The sequence below is a fragment of the Natator depressus genome, chromosome 4 (assembly GCF_965152275.1).
Source record: "Natator depressus isolate rNatDep1 chromosome 4, rNatDep2.hap1, whole genome shotgun sequence".
NCBI classification, from domain to species: domain Eukaryota; kingdom Metazoa; phylum Chordata; order Testudines; family Cheloniidae; genus Natator; species Natator depressus.
In genome coordinates, this window is record NC_134237.1 from 104,152,191 (window position 1) to 104,171,655 (window position 19,465).

Consider the following 19,465-nt stretch of genomic DNA (forward strand, 5'->3'; position numbering starts at 1 on the left):
GCACAATTATAAGCTTCCATCTCAAATTACTATAAGCCTGTTTTGCCTAACACTGGACTCTTCTTCAAGTTTTTCTCTTTGGGCAGGGGTGGGAGGGGCATTGATTGTGTTTTTACAAGACCTAGCACAGTGGAGCCTTCTGTGTGATTATGACCTCTGGGTGCCCCTGTAATATAAATACTTAATCATGATGATAATTTCCCTGTCCCAGATATAGCCCCACTCCTATTCACAGGCCCAATATGAGGTTGTTCAAGATAGGGGAAGTCCGCCTTGCAATTTTTACACAACTTTGGGGACCTTGGCCAGAGGCTCCTTTGTGTGCTCTGTGTTGTGTGTCAGTGTGTGTTCACCTCAGACCAGACCCACTCAGATAAACCACCAGGAACAAGGTTTTATTCTGTAAAGAACAAAGAACAGGATTACAGTCCAGGAGCCTCCTCTCTGCTTGCCTTCTACATGCTCCCAGCTCAGTCAGTCCTGAGACCTTCTGCTTGGAGCACAGAAGGTACAGGAACCAGGAAATTCTTCCAACATGCTGCAGTTTGTAGTCCACAACTTGTAGTTCCCACGGCTGCTGTTGAAGCACATTGGACCCTGGACTACACAGAGAATACTAAAGAGTAACTAACAAATTTCCTCAAGGCTGTACAGGTGAAAGTGTTGCTGCCCAGTATCTGGGGTCCAGCCATCCCTGGTTTTAATCTCCATTCCCTGCTTTTAGCTTGTCGATTCTCCTAGCACTCTCCTTACTTACTTGGTCAAGTCAAATCAGAGATAGGAGACAGGCAGAGGTGAAGTAGTCATTCAAAAGCTGTTGGTTTTGGTTACAAGTTGCTTCTGATCTCCAGGCCACATGGAAAACTTGCGGCATTTATTTTTGTTTTTACTGTTCCTTTACCATCTTTGGATACACATTCAGCATCAGCCTTTAGCAATGTAATACTAGAACACTCATGTACTGCTGTAACCGAATGTGAGCCCTAGAAATATTCTTAACACTGAGACATCTGCTGGGTTATGATGCACTTTTACTTAATCAATAAGGATAATATCCACTTGCTCCTCCAAAACGGATAACGTGGAGAGTCGAAAATCTTTGGAATTGTCAGATCCATTTGTCTGCTAATCATGATCGATTTCAGTTTGCTTATATGGATCCATTTATCTTTCATGACATTTACTTTCTCAGCTATGCTAATAACTGTAAAGATATGCTTTGGAAATGCCTTGATATGTGAAAGAACATGTTCTCAAGAGAGACTCTACAGTACGTTGCCATGTTTTTTCCTCTGTAATTACATAAAAAGAAAAGGAGTACTTGTGGCACCTTAGAGACTAAGGTTCTTAGTCTCTAAGGTGCCACAAGTACTCCTTTTCTTTTTGCGGACACAGACTAACATGGCTGCTACTCTGAAACCAGTAATTACATGTAACCCAATGAGCTGTCAGTATCAGATATGCATTACGTGCACTGTGGCTAGTTGAAATGTCAGTTTTACTGTCTACTGTTCTCCCTTCAGCTGCCAGTAATTGAGGTTCAGGTTTCTTCTTTTCCCATCCAAAATAAAAAAAAAATCTAAATTTTGTAATATTTTGGTAGTAAGCAGACTAGTTTCCTATGAAATCCTGGGAATGACTGAATGGTAACATCTCTGCTATTACATTGGTGACTTTCGCAATAAAATAGCTAGAAGGCACAGACTTCTAGCTAGTTTCAAAACTTGATTGTATTAACTAGACTGGTGTGTATCACATGCTATATTGAGTATCTCAGCATTACAAGTGGGTAATTTGGTATATTTTGGTGTTCTTATTTGATGGGACTTTCACTAGAAAATGTGGATGAACTTTTAAAGTAATTCCCCTGGCCGTCACATGCCCTGTAGTACTGATCTGAGCATTTCTTCCTTTGTGAAGAAAACTGGCTTTGTGGCCTTATCAGGATTACACTGTTTTATCATAAGACTATTGTCACTATCACCAGTAGCAACAATGAGAGTTTTAAGTGTAGATCAGCTATCTGAATTTTCACCAATGTATTTTCTAAATCTGTTCAGTGATGGCCACTGGGGAGCAGGGTTAGTGCTGTGGGACTGATAGAAGACTACAACACCTACAGAGCCCATTCAACACCAGCAGTTGCCTTTCTTTTTGCTGGAAATGCACGAGTTGTAGCACTAGAGGGAAAATTTAAAGAAAATTTAAAGAAAAAAGTCTTGTGTTATCCACAGCCTCTAGGTGTGAGGATTCAAGACACATCCTGATTTCCTGCTGAACTTCATTTAAAGTTGAAGTTTAGGGCCTGATTCTGACACTCAAACTCAAATTGCGCAGCACCTTACACCCGGAGTAATCCCTGATTGCCTTCTATGATGAGATAAGTGGCTCTGTGGATACGGGGAAAGCAGTGGACATGATATATCTTGACTTTAGCAAAGCTTTTGATACGATCTCCCACAGTATACTTGCCAAAAAGTTAAAAAAGTATGGAATTGATGAATGGACTATAAGATGGATAGAAAGCTGGCTAGATTTTTCAGGCTCAATGGGTAGTGATCAATGGCTGGCAGCCGGTATCAAGTGGAGTACCCCAGGGATCGGTCCTGGGGCCGGTTTGGTTCAACATCTTTATTAATGATCTGGATGATGGGATTAATTACACCCTCAGCAAGTTTTCAGATGACACTAAACTGGGGGAAGAGGTAGATACACTGGAGGGTAGGGATAAGGTCCAGAGTGACCTAGACAAATTGGAGGATTGGGCCAAAAGAAATCTGATGAGGTTCAACAAGGACAAGTACAGAGTCCTTCACTTAGGGTGGAAGAATTCCATGCACCGCTACAGGCTGGGGACCGACAAGCTAATCAGCAGTTCTGCAGAAAAAGACCTGGGGATTACAATGGATGAAAATATGGATATGAGTCAGCAGGTGCCCTTGTTGCCAAGAAGGCTAACAGCATATTGGGCTGCATTAGTAGAAGCATTGCCAGCAGATCGCGGGAAGTGATTATTCCCCTCTATTCGGCACTGATGAGGCCATATCTGGAGTATTGTGTCCAGTTTTGGGCCCCCCACTACAGAAAGGATGTGGAGAGAGTCCAGCAGAGGACAACGAAAATGATCAGATGGCTGGGGCACATGACTTATGAGGAGAGGCTGAGGGAACGGGGCTTGTTTAGTGTGCAGAAGAGAAGAGTGAGGGGGGATTTGATAGCAGCCTTTCACTACCTGAAGGGGGGTTCCAAAGAGGATGGAGCTCCACTGTTCTCAATGGTGGCAGGTGACAGAACAAGAAGCAATTGTCTCAAGTTGCAGTGAGGGCGGTCTAGGTTGGATATTAGGAAACACTATTTCACTAGGACGTGGTGAAGCACTGGAATGGGTTACCTAAGGAGGTGCTGGAATCTCCATCCTTAGAGGTTTTTAAGGCCCAGCTTGACAAAGCCCTGGCTGGGATGATTTAGCTTGACAAAGCCCTGGCTGGGATGATTTAGATGGTGGTCCTGCTTTGAGCAGGGGGTTGGACTAGATGACCTCTTGAGGTCTCTTCCAACCCTAATCTTCTATGATTCTTCTATGAATCTTCTTGTATGATTTGCTTTCCTGGTGGCAAACAGGCTCCTCCTTGGCCTACAACACAGTATATACATGGGGTCATGATTTGTCCCTCCATTTTGACAGTCCAGAAGAATATTGGTATTTCTACATTTTATCTGATTCAGATGAGGGGATTTGTTTTTGTCAAATTGTTTATGCTGGACAGCAACTTTTATTTTTAAATTTTCAAACATTTTGTTGTAAGTATTGCAGCCCTTTAGAGGCATAGAAATGGAAATATAAGTCAGAATGAGAATACATCATAGAGATCAGCCTCTGTGATAGGATATACTACAGCATCTCGGAAGACATAAATCAGTGAGATTATTTCTTAGTTTTTAAATTAAACAACAAACCTCAAATGTATTTAGGTGCTTACAGATGTAGATAGGGATCTTGTTGTGGGATCTTCAGAAGATCAACTCCCCACTGATTGCATATCCTTAAACCAAAACAAGCTATGTTGGATATTTCCCTTTCTTTAGTTTTGGGGACACGTTTTCTGTTGTTCCAGCAAATTCCAATGTATAACATTCAACTGTTTATCTTGAAGCCCATGGTATAATATTCTTTGTGTACAATTTTGCTACTTTTGAAAACCTCATAATTTACAGCTTGTTTTCTGGAGGGCTCAGGAACAGTACCCATACAGTGTTATTTACCAACTTATATTTCAGTTCAAAGAAAGTAAGACCCATTGCTGCCTCCTGTATCCACATTGGGGAGAATCTTATTCCACAGGTAACCCCACAGAAACTAAAGACATGACATTTGGTACTACTCAGTGTTACTAAGGCTAGAATTATCAGATCCAGAATTAATAGTGCACATTGTGAAATAAGAGAAAACAATAAACAAACACTAATTTAGTCCATCTTCCACAATCACTGAGTTTGAAGTGGATCAGAGATCCCTTCTCTTCTTTGCACCAGGGTTTGCTTACAATTAGTAAATTCCTTGTGGGGAACAAACATGTTAACTGAACTTATCCTGAAGCACTTACATGAAAGGAAAGTGATCAGGAACAGTCAGCATGGATTCACCAAGGGAAGGTCATGCCTGACTAATCTAATCGCCTTTTATGATGAGATTACTGGTTCTGTGGATGAAGGGAAAGCAGTGGATGTATTGTTTCTTGACTTTAGCAAAGCTTTTGACACGGTCTCCCACAGTATTCTTGTCAGCAAGTTAAAGAAGTATGGGCTGGATGAATGCACTATAAGGTGGGTAGAAAGCTGGCTAGATTGTCGGGCTCAACGGGTAGTGATCAATGGCTCCATGTCTAGTTGGCAGCCGGTGTCAAGTGGAGTGCCCCAGGGGTCGGTCCTGGGGCCGGTTTTGTTCAATATCTTCATAAATGATCTGGAGGATGGTGTGGATTGCACTCTCAGCAAATTTGCGGATGATACTAAACTGGGAGGAGTGGTAGATACGCTGGAGGGCAGGGATAGGATACAGAGGGACCTTAGGATGGAAGAATCCAATGCACCGCTACAGACTAGGGACCGAATGGCTAGGCAGCAGTTCTGCGGAAAAGGACCTAGGGGTGACAGTGGACGAGAAGCTGGATATGAGTCAGCAGTGTGCCCTTGTTGCCAAGAAGGCCAATGGCATTTTGGGATGTATAAGTAGGGGCATAGCGAGCAGATCGAGGGATGTGATCGTTCCCCTCTATTCGACACTGGTGAGGCCTCATCTGGAGTACTGTGTACAGTTTTGGGCCCCACACTACAAGAAGGATGTGGATAAATTGGAGAGAGTCCAGCGAAGGGCAACAAAAATGATTAGGGGTCTAGAGCACATGACTTATGAGGAGAGGCTGAGGGAGCTGGGATTGTTTAGTCTGCAGAAGAGAAGAATGAGGGGGGATTTGATAGCTGCTTTCAACTACCTGAAAGGGGGTTCCAAAGAGGATGGCTCTAGACTGTTCTCAATGTTAGCAGATGACAGAACGAGGAGTAATGGTCTCAAGTTGCAATGGGGGAGGTTTAGATTGGATATTAGGAAAAACTTTTTCACTAAGAGGGTGGTGAAACACTGGAATGCGTTACCTAGGGAGGTGGTAGAATCTCCTTCCTTAGAGGTTTTTAAAGTCAGGCTTGACAAAGCCCTGGCTGGGATGATTTAACTGGGAATTGGTCCTGCTTCGAGCAGGGGGTTGGACTAGATGACCTTCTGGGGTCCCTTCCAACCCTGATATTCTATGATTCTATGATTCTATGATTCTATTTTAAACTGGTGCGTCAAACTACATTGTACATCACACTGCCTTCTAAAGCCGGTAAGAACATTTTTGTCGAAGATGTAATGTTTCACACAAATATATCAGTTTCCACAACGTTTTGAGAGAGAGAAAGAGAGAGAAATAGACTTTCTCATGCTCCACAGCCAGGTGGTGAGAACACTTTCCTGCTCTGCCTGATTCAGTTATTGGGGATGAAAAATCCCAGCTCTGAAGCAGGCAGAGCATGGACTTGAATCTCCATCTTCTACAGCCCGTCTGAGCGCCTTAACCACCAGGCTATAGACACACAGCTTCCCACATCAAACAGCTCAGGTTTTCATCTGAAAACATACTTTTTGACACAATCTTGTCTTCACAAAAATGTTGGAAAGGTTTTGGTTTTGTTCCAATGTGGAATGAAAACCAATTTGGAAATCTTGAAAGCTGCAGTGAAATGGAATTGTAGTGCTCTGGAAAGTACTGTCCCTGGCATTTGAGAAAATACAATACATGCATTGGCACAGGTGCAGATTAGTGTAGGAAATAGCACCTAGGTTCTGTCCTTCTTACTTACATTGAGTAATATCTTAATCCACAGCCAGCGCCACTGAAACTAATAGAACTATGTATGGAATAAAGCACTACTCAGAAGGAGAAAGAGTGGCAGAATCTAGTCCTAAGATGTTTTGGGGCTATATTTAACTTAACCTACACACTCCTTACTTCCCTCTTACATTTCTGTACAGGCTCACTGGACCTTGGGTCATGGGTGCATGCAAATATGTGAGTGCTATGTGTCAAATATTCCACTTTGAAGCAGGCGGATAGCTGTGCCAGTGTCACAACTTTATGGAAGTAACAGCCAGTGGCAAAATACTATCCTTTGGAGCAACAGGAATTATGACTCACCGGGGTGGGGGGGTGCAGTCTCTAAGGCTAAAAGTTTCTTGGGGCTACGCCTGGAAGGCTGAAGCTTACATATCACCTCTTGCTCTGACTGTTTCTAAAGGCATAAGATAGCCTTTTGTTTGTACTTAGAACTACTAATACCCCTCTTGGGAACCTGTGGTTGGTTGGTTGGGTTTTGTATTTGTTGTTTTTAATGTAATATCCTGCTGATACAATGTCGAGACAAATAAAAAAATAAGTTCTTCTCATAGTGAATCTCAAACTGTGTACCATATTTCTGCCTTTGAGGAGGAAGATAGTCATTCAGTCTCAAGGGAGAGAGAGAAAGCACATGCAGTGGGTTTGCAGTAAGAACCAATAGCAGCATAATTGCACATGAAAAGGGATAAAGCACACAGTGCTCCTTTAAAAAGGTACAGTGTACAGCCAAACACAATGGGGAGTAAATTCCTACTGCCAAAGGAAATGGGATGAAACAGAAAGTAGTAAAGACAAAATTGTCTGTCTGAACCTAGCAATTTTGAAGAATTTATGGAGATTGACTGTCATGTGTCGTTTTTTTTAATCTGACCTCCAGCTTGAGGAATACAAATAATATTAGTATACATCCCATAAGCCAATTATGTTGTGCTAACCTACCTATTGTCATTTCACCAGGCTTTGCATGACTGCTATATTTTTGCCTTACCTTTCATGGTCTGCCCTAGCATCTTTCAGGCAGTATGTTGGCATACTGTCATTTGCTGAAGCCAGAAGGGACCATTGTGATCATCTAGTCTGACCTCCCGCATAACACAGGCCATAGAACTTCCCTGAAAAAAAAATTCCTAGAGCATAGCTTTTAGAAAAAGCATCCAACTTTGATTTTAAAATTGACAGTGATTGAGAATCCACCATGACCCTTGGTAAATTGTTCCAATGGCTAATTAGCCACTGCTGGAGTAGTTTTGTCCAGTCCTGATGCCCACAATTCAAGAAGGATGTTGATAAATTGGAGAGAGTTTAGGGAAGAACCACAAGACTGACAGAAGGATTAGAAAACATGCTTTATAGCGATAGACTCAAGTTGTTCAATCTATTTAGTTTAACAAAGAGAAAATTAAGAGATAACTTGATTGCAGTCTATAAGTACCAATATGGGGAACAAATATTTGATAAGGGGCTCTTCAGTCTGACAGAGAAAGGAATAAATACCATCCAACGGCTGGAAATTAAAGCTAGACAAATTCAGACTGGAAATAATGGCTACATTTTTAACAGAACAATCTTCATCTCACACTGAGATGCCAGTGAGTAAAAATTCTGTGATTCCGTGCTGTATGTCCATACATACAGAATAAGTGTGTAGGAAGTGAGTGCCTGTTTGAAAGCATGTGTATATATTTGATCCAATATAGAACTCCATCTTTTTTATTTTGTTTGCTTGCTGTCAATTCTCAGTCCTTACTGGAGTTCAAACAGTAGCTTTATTGACAGCTGATACAACTACCAAATATAATAGATATCTAACACATGAAGCCTGACTAAAGTTAAATCTATTTTCTGGACTAAATTTTGTCTCGTAATCCAAGTCTTAATGGATATTAGTCTAACAGCAAATCCAGACATACAAAAATCCAACTTCTGCTAAAATGACAAATGAATCTTTAGGTTAGCCTCAGAAAACAGCAGTTATGATGGAGAGATAAGATGACATCCAAAATTATCCAAGCCAAAGTCTATCCCCAATCACAGATGGCTCATCAGGGTGCACAGTTTTAAGGCATCTCAGTTCCTTTAGCCAATAGTAGAAGGGAGTAATGTAGCTAGCTTGACTTCCCTAACTCCGTGGATCAGGTACCCCTTTTCAATCTGAGTAAACCACTGTGCAACTTGCTACCTTCAGTTGCTGGGAACTCTGGGAACAGATTGCAGTACATCATGGGGGAGTGCTCGCTATCCCATGATGCAGTTCTTTCCATCCCATCATTCCATGGGCTTCCAACTTCATTTTGTTCCATTTTCAACAGCCCTTGTAACCTGTGTGCCTGCCATCTCTGCCTAAAAGCATGAATCCTGAACTGCTAGCCATTCTGGTGATAAGCATTATGAGCACAATGCCGCTGGTCCTGCAGTATTTCATAAGCTGCAAAACAGAGAGCAAATCGAAGTTGACTGCCTTGCTGTGTGCCATGGAAAGAAATACTTCAAGATTCCTTCTGGCATTCACAGAGCAGCTGCTTGCAGTGAACTATCAGTATTAGGCTAGGGAAACAAGCACGGATTGGTGGGGTCACATTGTGATGCATGTATGGGATGATGAGCGGGGGCTGCAGAACTTTCGGTTGCTCAAATCCACTTTCCTGGAACTGTCTTCAGAACTCACCCCAGCATTACAGCACCAGGACACCAGAATGAGAGCTGCCCTTACTGTTGAAAAGTGAGTGGTGATCGCTGTGTAGAAGCTGGCAACTCCAGACTGCTACCGGTCAGTCGTAAATCAGTTTGGGGTTGGAAAATCCACCGTGGGAGCTGCAGTGATGCAAGTGTGCAGGGCCATTAATTGCCTCCTGCTATAAAGAACTGTGACTCTTAGTAATGTGCAGGAAATAATTGATAGCTTTGAGGCAATGGGATTCCCTACCCACGGCGGGGCGATAGATGGCACACATATCCCAATTTTGGCCCTGAACCATCTTGCGATGGAGTACATCAATCAAAAGTGCTCCTTCTCCATGGTCTTGCACGTGTGGGTGGATCACCAGGGCTGTTTCACTGACATCAATGTAGGGTGGTCAGGGAAGGTGTATGATGCACACATCTTTAGGAACACTGGACGGTATAGAAAGCTGCACGCTGGAACTTTCTTTCCAGACTAGAAGATTCCAGTGGGGGATGTGGAAATGCCCATAGTGATCCTGTGAGACCCCGACTACATCTTGCTTCTGTGGCTCCTGAAGCCTTACACCGGGAACCTAGATAGCAGCAAGGAGTGCTTCAACAACAAGCTCAGCAGATGCAGAATGACCGTTGAATGTGCCTTTGGCCCATTAAAAGGTTGCTGGAGCTGCCTTTTTGGCAGGGTTAGACCTCAGTGAGGAAACTATTCCAATGGCCTGCTGTACTCTGCATAATATTTGTGAAGTGAAGGGGGAACAGTTTCCCCAGAGGTGGAGCACTGAGGTTGATCGGTTGGCTGTTGATTTTGAGCAGCCAGATACCAGAGCAATTAGAGGAGCACAGCAGGTGGCTATTCGAATCAGGGAGACTTTGAAAGAGCATTTTGATAATGATTCCCAGTAATGTGTCTTTATGTGATGCATTCAGCCAGGCAGTGTTTACTTGCTGCTTTGAATGACCCCTGTAGTGCTTGCTTCCTGAGCATTAATGATACTAAGCAAATATTCCTGCCTATAGACACTATGTTTGAATGTTAGAACAAACTAACACATGTATGACACAAATAAAGACTCATTTTATTTCAAAGACTCAAATTTAATAACAGAACAAAACCCAAATTTTCAGTCAAACAGGGGACATGGCAATGATGAACGGTCTCTTTGTTATGGCCCACAGCTGTGCGTAATTCCAGCTTTCATTGTGAAACCAGTCCCTAGGCGTGGAGTGCACGGGGTACCCTTGGGACCAGAGACACAGGAGAAATGTGGTGGAGGAGTTTGGGGTGGTATGGAACGGAGTTCTGTATTAGCTGCAGGGGGAGTTGTGCATGGATGTGCTCAAACTGCAGTTTAATGAGGGACTTCAGCCCTCCAGGAGCTGCCCTTCTCTCCTTTTCAGGCTATCCAGCCTGAGTTTTTTCTTTAATTGACTCCCTCCACGCTCCTGTTTCACTGTGTGCTGTATCTGTTGACTGCAGCACTTCACAAAACATATCCTCCTTACTCCTCCACATTCACTGCCTTATCTGATGGAGGTGCTCCACCAGTGTGGAGGAGTGGGTCCTCAAGGGCACATCTGCAGAAGCCAAAGAAACAATGAACAGAGACAGTATTGCGAGTGAGCTCACAGCCATGAATCACAAAAGTTACACCCAATTCTTTCTCACTGTCCCTTGGCTAGTACATAGCTCAATGTGAGTCCCAAATATGGTGAGTTCACTAGGAGGGAGAGGGAAGGGGGAATTGGCAAGAAGGGACAAAAGGTCTGGGTGGTTTGAGAAGGGGGTTACTACAAGTGCCCAGGGAGACTATTCTGAATATTGGTACCCTTTTCCACAGGCTAGGGTAATCACTTCTAAGGGTAACCCAGGATTCAAGCATGTATCTCCTGCATGCATGTAGATTCAGACCAGTTCCATATGCTGCTTATCTGTGTGCTGTTCTGATCCCAGCAGAAATAATTGCTGGGTGGCACAGCAAAGTTTCCTACAGTAAGGGGAAAAACAAAGCAGCTCTTCCAAGGGATTTTGGCAGAGAATTGCTGAGTACCTACAGAAGTTTCCTAGAGATCTCTGTAGAAGATTCCTGAGACATCCCGGGTCAGAAAACAAACTTTTCTGCTGGGCTCCCACTGCATAGCTGCAAAGGCTCTGCTATTAATTTCTGTCTCTTATCCCTCCTCTACCACATAACAAAGTATATGAGAGTTTAATCTCCTCTCATTGTGCAGCATCAAAGCAAAGTGAACACTTACTGGAGCTCCCATCTCCTTCATCATGTGTGCCAGAGCCAGAGTGCAGGAACTGGATAGACCCCTCTAGAATCAAAAAGAGGTCCTGACTCACCACGCCACCATACAACTCTGTTGTGTGCTCCACATTGTCCTCCAGCTCCACTTCCTCTTCCATCACTTCATCCTCAGGCTTGAGTCCACTGGTCACTCCTTTCAGTCCCCCTGAAGTATCCACTGTGCTCTTGGTGGTGGAGATGGGTTTGCCGCCGAGGATGACATGCAGCTCCTTGTAGAAGCGGCATGTCTTTGGCACTGCACCAAAGCAATGGTTGGCCTCCCTTGCCTTCTGGTACACCTGCCTAAGCTCCTTGATCTTAGCATGGCACTGATGCATGTCCCTTTCATGACCCTTCTCCTCAGTGCCACTAGCAATCAGCCCATAGGTATCAAAATTCCTATGGCTGGAACAAACCTGCAACTGCACAGCCTCCTCTTCCCATAGACCCAGCAGATCCAACAGCTCTGGTGTACTCCACACAGGAGTTTGTCTTCTGTGGAAAGCCAGCATGATCAGTTGGGAAGATGCTGTGTGAACTGTGCATGCTGAGTAAATAGGAAGAAGAATTTCAAAAATTCTCGGGCCTTTAAACAGGGAGGGGAGCATACCTGTGTACCTTCAGGGCAGTCGAGTATGGATTAAGGGCCCGATGCTGAACCTTGCTAAAATTATACTTTGCTGCCAAACACTTTGCCTGCTGTTGACCATGCTGAGTAACAGATGCCTATGGGTGTACCTGGGTAAGAAGACCAGCTCACCCCATATCATAAACAACAGGCTACCACAAGGCTCTGTACTTGCTCCAACCCTTTTTCATATTTAAATAAGTGACATGTCTTCAACTAAATCATGAAAACTGGGATATGCAGGTGACCATGCCATGACAATCCGAGCATCAAATCTCCATGACATTGACAAAGCATTAACTGAGGACCTCCAAACTATGCAACAATATTTTCAGAAATGGAGGCTCAAACCAAACCCTGGAAAAACATTTGTAAGCACATTTCATCTTGATAATAGGAGTACCCAAAACACTGAAAGTAGCTTTCTGTGGTAAAAATGTACAACACTTGGATTACATGCCAACATATCTCGGCGTGAAACTCGATCACACCCTCATCTTTCATGAAAATCTTGAGAAATTAGCTGAAATGATAAAAATGAGAGCCAACATAATCCAGAAACTAGCAGGTACAACCTGGAGCGCATCAGCATCAGTGCTGCGAACATCTGCAATAACATTTGTATATTCAGTAGATGAATATTGTGCAGTGGTATGGAACAGATGCAGTCAAATGCGACTTGTGGATACACAGCTGAATACAGTGATGTGGTGCATCTCGGGAACCCTTAAGACAACTCCAACACCATGGCTACCTGTTCTGTCTAACATCGCTCCCCTGGTGATATGCCGAATTATTGTGACATTCCATGAAACTCAGTGAATCCAGAAAAACAGATATCTTCCTATCCACCAAGACCTTGACAAAACCCCTCCCATCCTGTACAAAACCCCATCCCTCCCGTAATGTTTTGAGCCTTTCTGGGAACATTCGTTTAGCCTCATGCAATCAGGTCACGATCAAAAGGAGGCTTAGAAAACAGATTGAGCTAAACAAGACTTAAAAAGTTAAGCACCTTGTGCCAGATCCCACACAGAAGGTTCCTGGGTTTGACCTTCTATGATCATCTTCGTCAACTCTGACCCGAATCTGAACTAACCATGGTAGATCCAGACGTCTAATGCACAAATGGAAAATCAAGCACTCCCCCAGTGTGCAAGTATGGTTCCCTATGACAGACCATCAGACATATTACTACCTAGTGTTTATAGTATGTATAGTACAATTTATAAATATGAAGGACACATTACTGCAATGAATTCTGCTACTCCTGATGTAGCCATTTGGCTCCATCAACTTTAGGTGAAATTGTAGTTGCTGCTGTACACCAGCCATATGAAAGAAGAAGAAGACCAGATTGGCCAGGATGGGCATTGTGTGATACCTCCTGGAGGCCAATTAGGGCTACATAACCAAGCACAGTGTCTACACTGATGCTGTGTTACTCTAATTACATCACAAAAAGCCCTCTGCCTATCACTGAGGTGTTTTTATTATGATGGGGAAGGAGGAGAATTACATTAGCAGGAGGAACATTTCAATATGTACACCTCCACTGTTTCGTCGATGAAAGCTGACTTTGTGGGCAAAACGGTGTAGTATAGACAAGGCTTGAGATACTGCCGACAGGCATTGGAGGGAATTAAGGATAGGAGGGAGGGAGCAGAGGGAGCCAGTCAGCTCTTTCAGCTCCTTCAAATCAGCCAATGAAAAGATGTGGGAGGCAGTGACCTTCATCCCAGGGAAAGGTGTAGGTTCCTCCTTCTTCCCCTCAAATTAGTGCCCCAGGGGACATCTCCCTAGTAATAAGACCAACCTTTCTCTTCCCTGTCCTGATGAGAAGGGGGTGGGAAGCATTGTAAGGAACTTCATATGGACCTATCAAAACTAGACAATTCATGATAGTAGGTGAAATCCCTTGTAGACAAATTCATGGTAATGTACATTCAAAGGAACAATTTGACCTACCTCTACACACTGAGTGTTTAGGTTTTAAATGGTTTACTACTCAGGTTGGGGAAAAGAATGGATAATTCTGAACAGTTGCTATCATAATGCAGAGTGGTAGGTAAAAAAGCAGAGGAGGTATTAGGCTATATTAACCCCAAGAGATAGAGGATAATGCTTAAATTATTATAATTCCATTACCATTAATTTACGTGTCTGACCATAACTTTGAATCTTGTATTAGGTGTGTTAGGAGTTGGTCACCCCATCTCACAAAGGATATACCACGAACAAATATAGCATAATAGGAAATATGTTTTTCACCCAGAACATTATTAACTTTCAGAATTTTCTGCCACAAGGTGTTATTGAAGTAAAGCAATTAGTAAGGTTCAAAAATGAGTTCCATATTTTCATGAATAATATAATCTGTAGTCATATTAGATTGCACAAAAATTAGATAACCCCTCATGCTTCAGGACATAATCCAACCACTAACATGAGGAATAAGGTTCTACATAGGCATGTTATTCTATAATTGTCAGTTATGGGAAGGTTTATATCTTTCTCTGAAGAATGTGGCCCTAGTAACTTTCAGAGCCAGGACACTGATGGACTATAGATCTGATCAAGTAGAGCAATTCTTCTTTAACATAGTACCAAATTTGCCTTTTTTGTTTATATTTGCAAAAGTATTGGTATATTTAAATTAATAAGGAGGAAGAAATGGTTAGGAAAAATTCAGTAACCTTACAAATTTTGAATACATTTTATGCTGCTAGCCAACCTTTCTGACTTTTAGTTTATCAGTGTCTGTAGGTGTTTGTTGACCTTAAAAATATTCCAGAGTTTGGATCAAATTTCACTGTATCACATGAGAAAATAAAAAGTCTCTGCATTTGTGTATTGTTATGATGGACATCAACAGGTGATGCTGTTACACATAGTCTCCCAAGTTCTTTTTCTTCATATGCAAGCAAATGTTCAGTCATGGGAAGACATTCTGTGTCATCCGTTTCTTGACCATGCAGTTTTCTTTTTTCTTTTTGAGAGATCAGGGGGTTGTGAGTATCAGAAGAGTTTGCTCTTTGCCTTGCTTCCACGTAGAATCAATATTTGTGGAGTGGGCTAAATTTCCTGGAGAACAGTTTGCCTGCATGCTGTTTAACCATTTCAGTTCCAGGACTGATGTATATGTGTAAATAAAACAAAGTTCCATTTATAATATACCCAGACGCCATGTCACAGATTTACAAGGTCCTGGATGTCTGCTAACACTCAGCAGAAGACTGAAACAGGTGTCAAAAGAAGGGGTAACAGTATAAATATTATTTTTGCTATTTTTTTAAAAAAACCCAATTATTACTCCCCATTCTTGTTCTGCATCTGATATTGAAAGGTGAGAAGCACTGTTAAGGATTAAATAAGAAGGTAGACTGATATTTCTAAACATGGTTCATAATAAGTGTGAGTACGTCCTAATAAATGATCCTCAATCTGGTTTTTAATCCAAAATTATGCTATTCTTCTCAGTAATTTTCTAATAATAATAATCCTATAACCACCGAGCCACAGCAGGACTCATGGCATTTAGCACCACTAAAGATTAAGCCCGTGTATAGCAGTGTATGTGTACAGTTTATTCCTTTAGTAAAAGGAAATAATCATGAAAATGGTTATAGAATTTGAAATTTTATTTTCATATTTTATTTGAGTGAGGGCTTGTGCTTAAATTTCAGTCATAAAATACATTAATTTAAATTGTATAAGATGGCACTATCCCATATATATGGGACAACTGAAAGTTTGACTCTAATATTTTCAACTAGGTCCCAGGAATTTTTGCCAAAAATATCGGAGGAAAACCGCATTTTCTTTAAAAAAAAAAAAAAAAAGCCTGGACTCCTTAATGTCCATAAAGAGAAGGTGGCAAGCTCAGTCGTATATCACAGACTCTCCTGCCATCACTACATAATATATAATTTATCTGCCTCAGGAGACTAAATCAATATTGACAGGGTTTGAACTTGTGTTCCACAGGGTCTAAGTATTTACACTCAAGTTTTAGATCACTCTGCCATTTCCTTCCAGTAAAGCACATAGTTCTTCTTCAGCAATGATTTATTTTGGGATTAACATTCAAATTAATCATAAACCATGATCTCAACAAAACTGAATGAGAAGTTTTATAATATTTTGATCCAGCATCCTCCATTGCTGCTCACAGTAAAGGGAAAATTGAGTACTGAGCTGTCATTTACCAATGTCACTCTCTTTCAGTAATAACTTGAACTTGCTAATTATTTGAAAACCTCTTACCTTTAGCTTGTGTAGTTTTCCTATCTAGAAATACTTCCATCTATCACTGCCACTGAGCTCACCCCAGTACACTTCTGTTCTTGGAAAGTATCCAAAAATAGAGCTGCAGAATTTACTTTGTGCCCTACGAAGGGGATATCAAGGTACGGTACATATGCAATGTGTCATCCAGTGTTCTTAGAACATGTAAAGGATCCAACTGTGCTGTTAATTTGGTCAGGCCTCAGGCCCCCTTGGCACATCTATTTTCTCTGTTCTTCACAGTCTAGATTGTATTTCTATGGCAGGAAGCAGTGGAAAAAAATCCTTTTTAAGCTTGTTAAATTAAAAAAAAAAAGATGAGATGTTCCAACACAGCCAGTTAGCTGACATGATAAATCCTGTCACTAGCCATTTATCTTTTCCTTGACTATGACTTTATCATTTAATCTGTAGTCATGTGAGGAGTACTGGGGAGGAAAGAATATGTATCTTTTTTAAATGGTTGTACTTTAATAACACTTCTGCACATTCTTAAAATATCACTTTGCCTCACTGGTGATGTGAATCCTATACACTGTCTTTGGGATAACACTTTTGAAATGTTGTTCTCATTATTGCTTTGTTTTTAAACTCTTGAAAAGGAAAACTAAGGCCAAGTGTCAAGGGGGTAGATAAACCCCACTCCAGACAAGAAGGGTTTAAAAAACTCCTTTGGTCACAATCAGTCCCAACCCACTGCACCTGTGAGGCCCTTCAAAGGGATGAACTCAGTGATTTGCTGTGTTACAGTGAAACAACCTGAGCTAGAGCTTCCAGAAGAGGATATTCGGTTACTGGCTGAGGAACAGATTGAGAGCACCAGTAACCTGAGACCTCTGATAAGATGGACTGGTTTGTTTCTGTTGTTAAAATTCCCAAACGATTGGCTGTTAGCCATGTAGGAGGGTGGAGCTGAGACTTCCAGCAGAGCCTGAAAAACTGTTTCCCCCCGTCCCTGTGTGAGGGAGGGTGGCTGGCCCCTTGTGGGTCTGGGAAATATTTGCTTTTTGTTTGGACTGTTTTGTATCTTCCTCCCTCCCTCTCCCCCCACCTCAAACAGAAGGGGGTTACATAGACTTGCTAAGAGGTACAGTTGGTGGGCTACGCCCCAGGATTGGACTATAGGACTTCTGTTGTTCAAGGAATGTTGTATGAGCTTAGTGAGGCAGCTGCCTTCACCCCAAGGGGGTTACTTTGGGACATAACCTTTGACATCAAGATTTTCAAAAGTAACTAATGATTTTGTATGCCTCAGTTTTTTGGTGCCCAACTTGGAGACATCTTTATGGTACCTGTTCTTTTTTTTTTTTTTTTGAAGGACTCCCACATCGGGAGTCTTTCCACTGACATCAGTTAACTTTGGATCAGACCCATGCTGCACTGAAAATATCACTGGAGTGATTTCCATTAGAAGCTTCTCCCTCTTATAAGCTCCATCTGTAGAGAATTATAGCTTCAATTTTAGCTATCAATGTGTAAAATGTACAGTAGCTCTGGCAGTGAGTTGCATTCCTTGTTCCCTCTCTCACTGGGCAAAACTGTTTAGGTTATTTGTTTGTTTGTGTTTAAAAACCAAGAACAAAGGCCACCACACCAGACTGTGAAGTAATTATAAAGTTTTCTGCACAGCAGCAGCCTTCCTGACAGCTGTGGTATTTATATGTAATTATTAGAATTGGGAGCACTGGCTGTTGGGAGTCTGAAAGGACAGGAAACAGGAAGCGGGGGAGGAGTTGAGAGGCGGGGAGAAAGCTACAGAGGGTGCAACAGTAGCTTGGTAAAGAGGTTTCCACTTTGAAAATAAAGTCCTGCTGAAGCTTGTTAGTACCTTGCCTGGTTGATACAACATTTTGGCGATGAGGATGGATTTTCTGCCTCTGAACCCACCTGCACCCTTTCTGCAAAGCCCAGGTGAGCCTCCAATTGCTTTTACTACCTGGATCCATATATTTGAGACTTATCTGCTTGCAATCAGTGCTACATAGATTTCTGAAGTAAGAAAGCGTGCTCTGCTAATCCACTACCTTGGAGCAGAAGGGCAACATATATTTTACACTTTTCCCCTTGCAGATGATAAATATGAGACTGCACTCACTGCATTAAAGAAGTTTTTTGTGCCAAAAGTGAATGTAGTAGCTAATCGCTATAGATTTCGCCAGCATAAGCAGAAACCAGGGGAAACTATAATGCAGTATATTGCTTCCCTGAGGAGTCTGATTGTAATTTGTGACTTTGGGAATATGGCAGATGAGATGATTAGAGACCAGTTTGTTGAGAAAAAAGCCATGCTTCATGTAAGAGAACGCTTACTTCTAGAACCACACCTTACACTAGAAAAAGCAATAACCATTGCGACTCAGATTGAGTCAGCTACAGCTGAAGCCAAAATAATGAGCATGGATACAGGAGGCACAGTCCAGGCTGTGACTCCTTTGCAGGAAAGTTCACTACCACTGCAAACACACAATTGCAAGAGGAAAACTAATGAAAAAACACCGAATCAGCAAATTCAAAATACAGTAAAAGCATGCTTTCACTGTGGATCCACACAACACCTTGCAAGCTACACAGGATGTCCGGCAAAAGTAGCTCAGTGCAATCATTGCAAAAAGATTGGACATTTTGCTAAAGTATGTCGCAGTAGCCAGTTCAATCAACAGGTGCATGTGGTTACAATACCAGATGTTACTGTGCTGTGGACAAAATCACTATTGCACATATTCCAGAACAGATAAAGTGCACTGTAAACATTTCTGCCATACCCTCAGGCAAACCACACTCTATTCAGATAATGTTGGACCCTGGCTCAGCAGTATTTATACTACCTGATTCCATCTATCGGCATTACTTTAAAGATGTTGCCTCTTACTGAACCCAAACTTCACTTGGTGTGCTATTTAAAAAACCATATTCCAGTACATGGCTGCCTGCCAGTAATAGTTACTTTTGGTGATTGCTGTGTGACTGCAGAATTCTACATTCTCCACAAAGGCACTCCTATCCTTGGCAGAGATTTATTGTCTGCTTTAAATCTCAGGTAGTTAATGGACAAATTGATCTTCCTCAGCAAAGCACTCTTGCGGTATACACACCAGTTTCAGCTGGGACCCAACACCAGGTTGAGGAGAAACTCAGCTGTGCTAATGGGC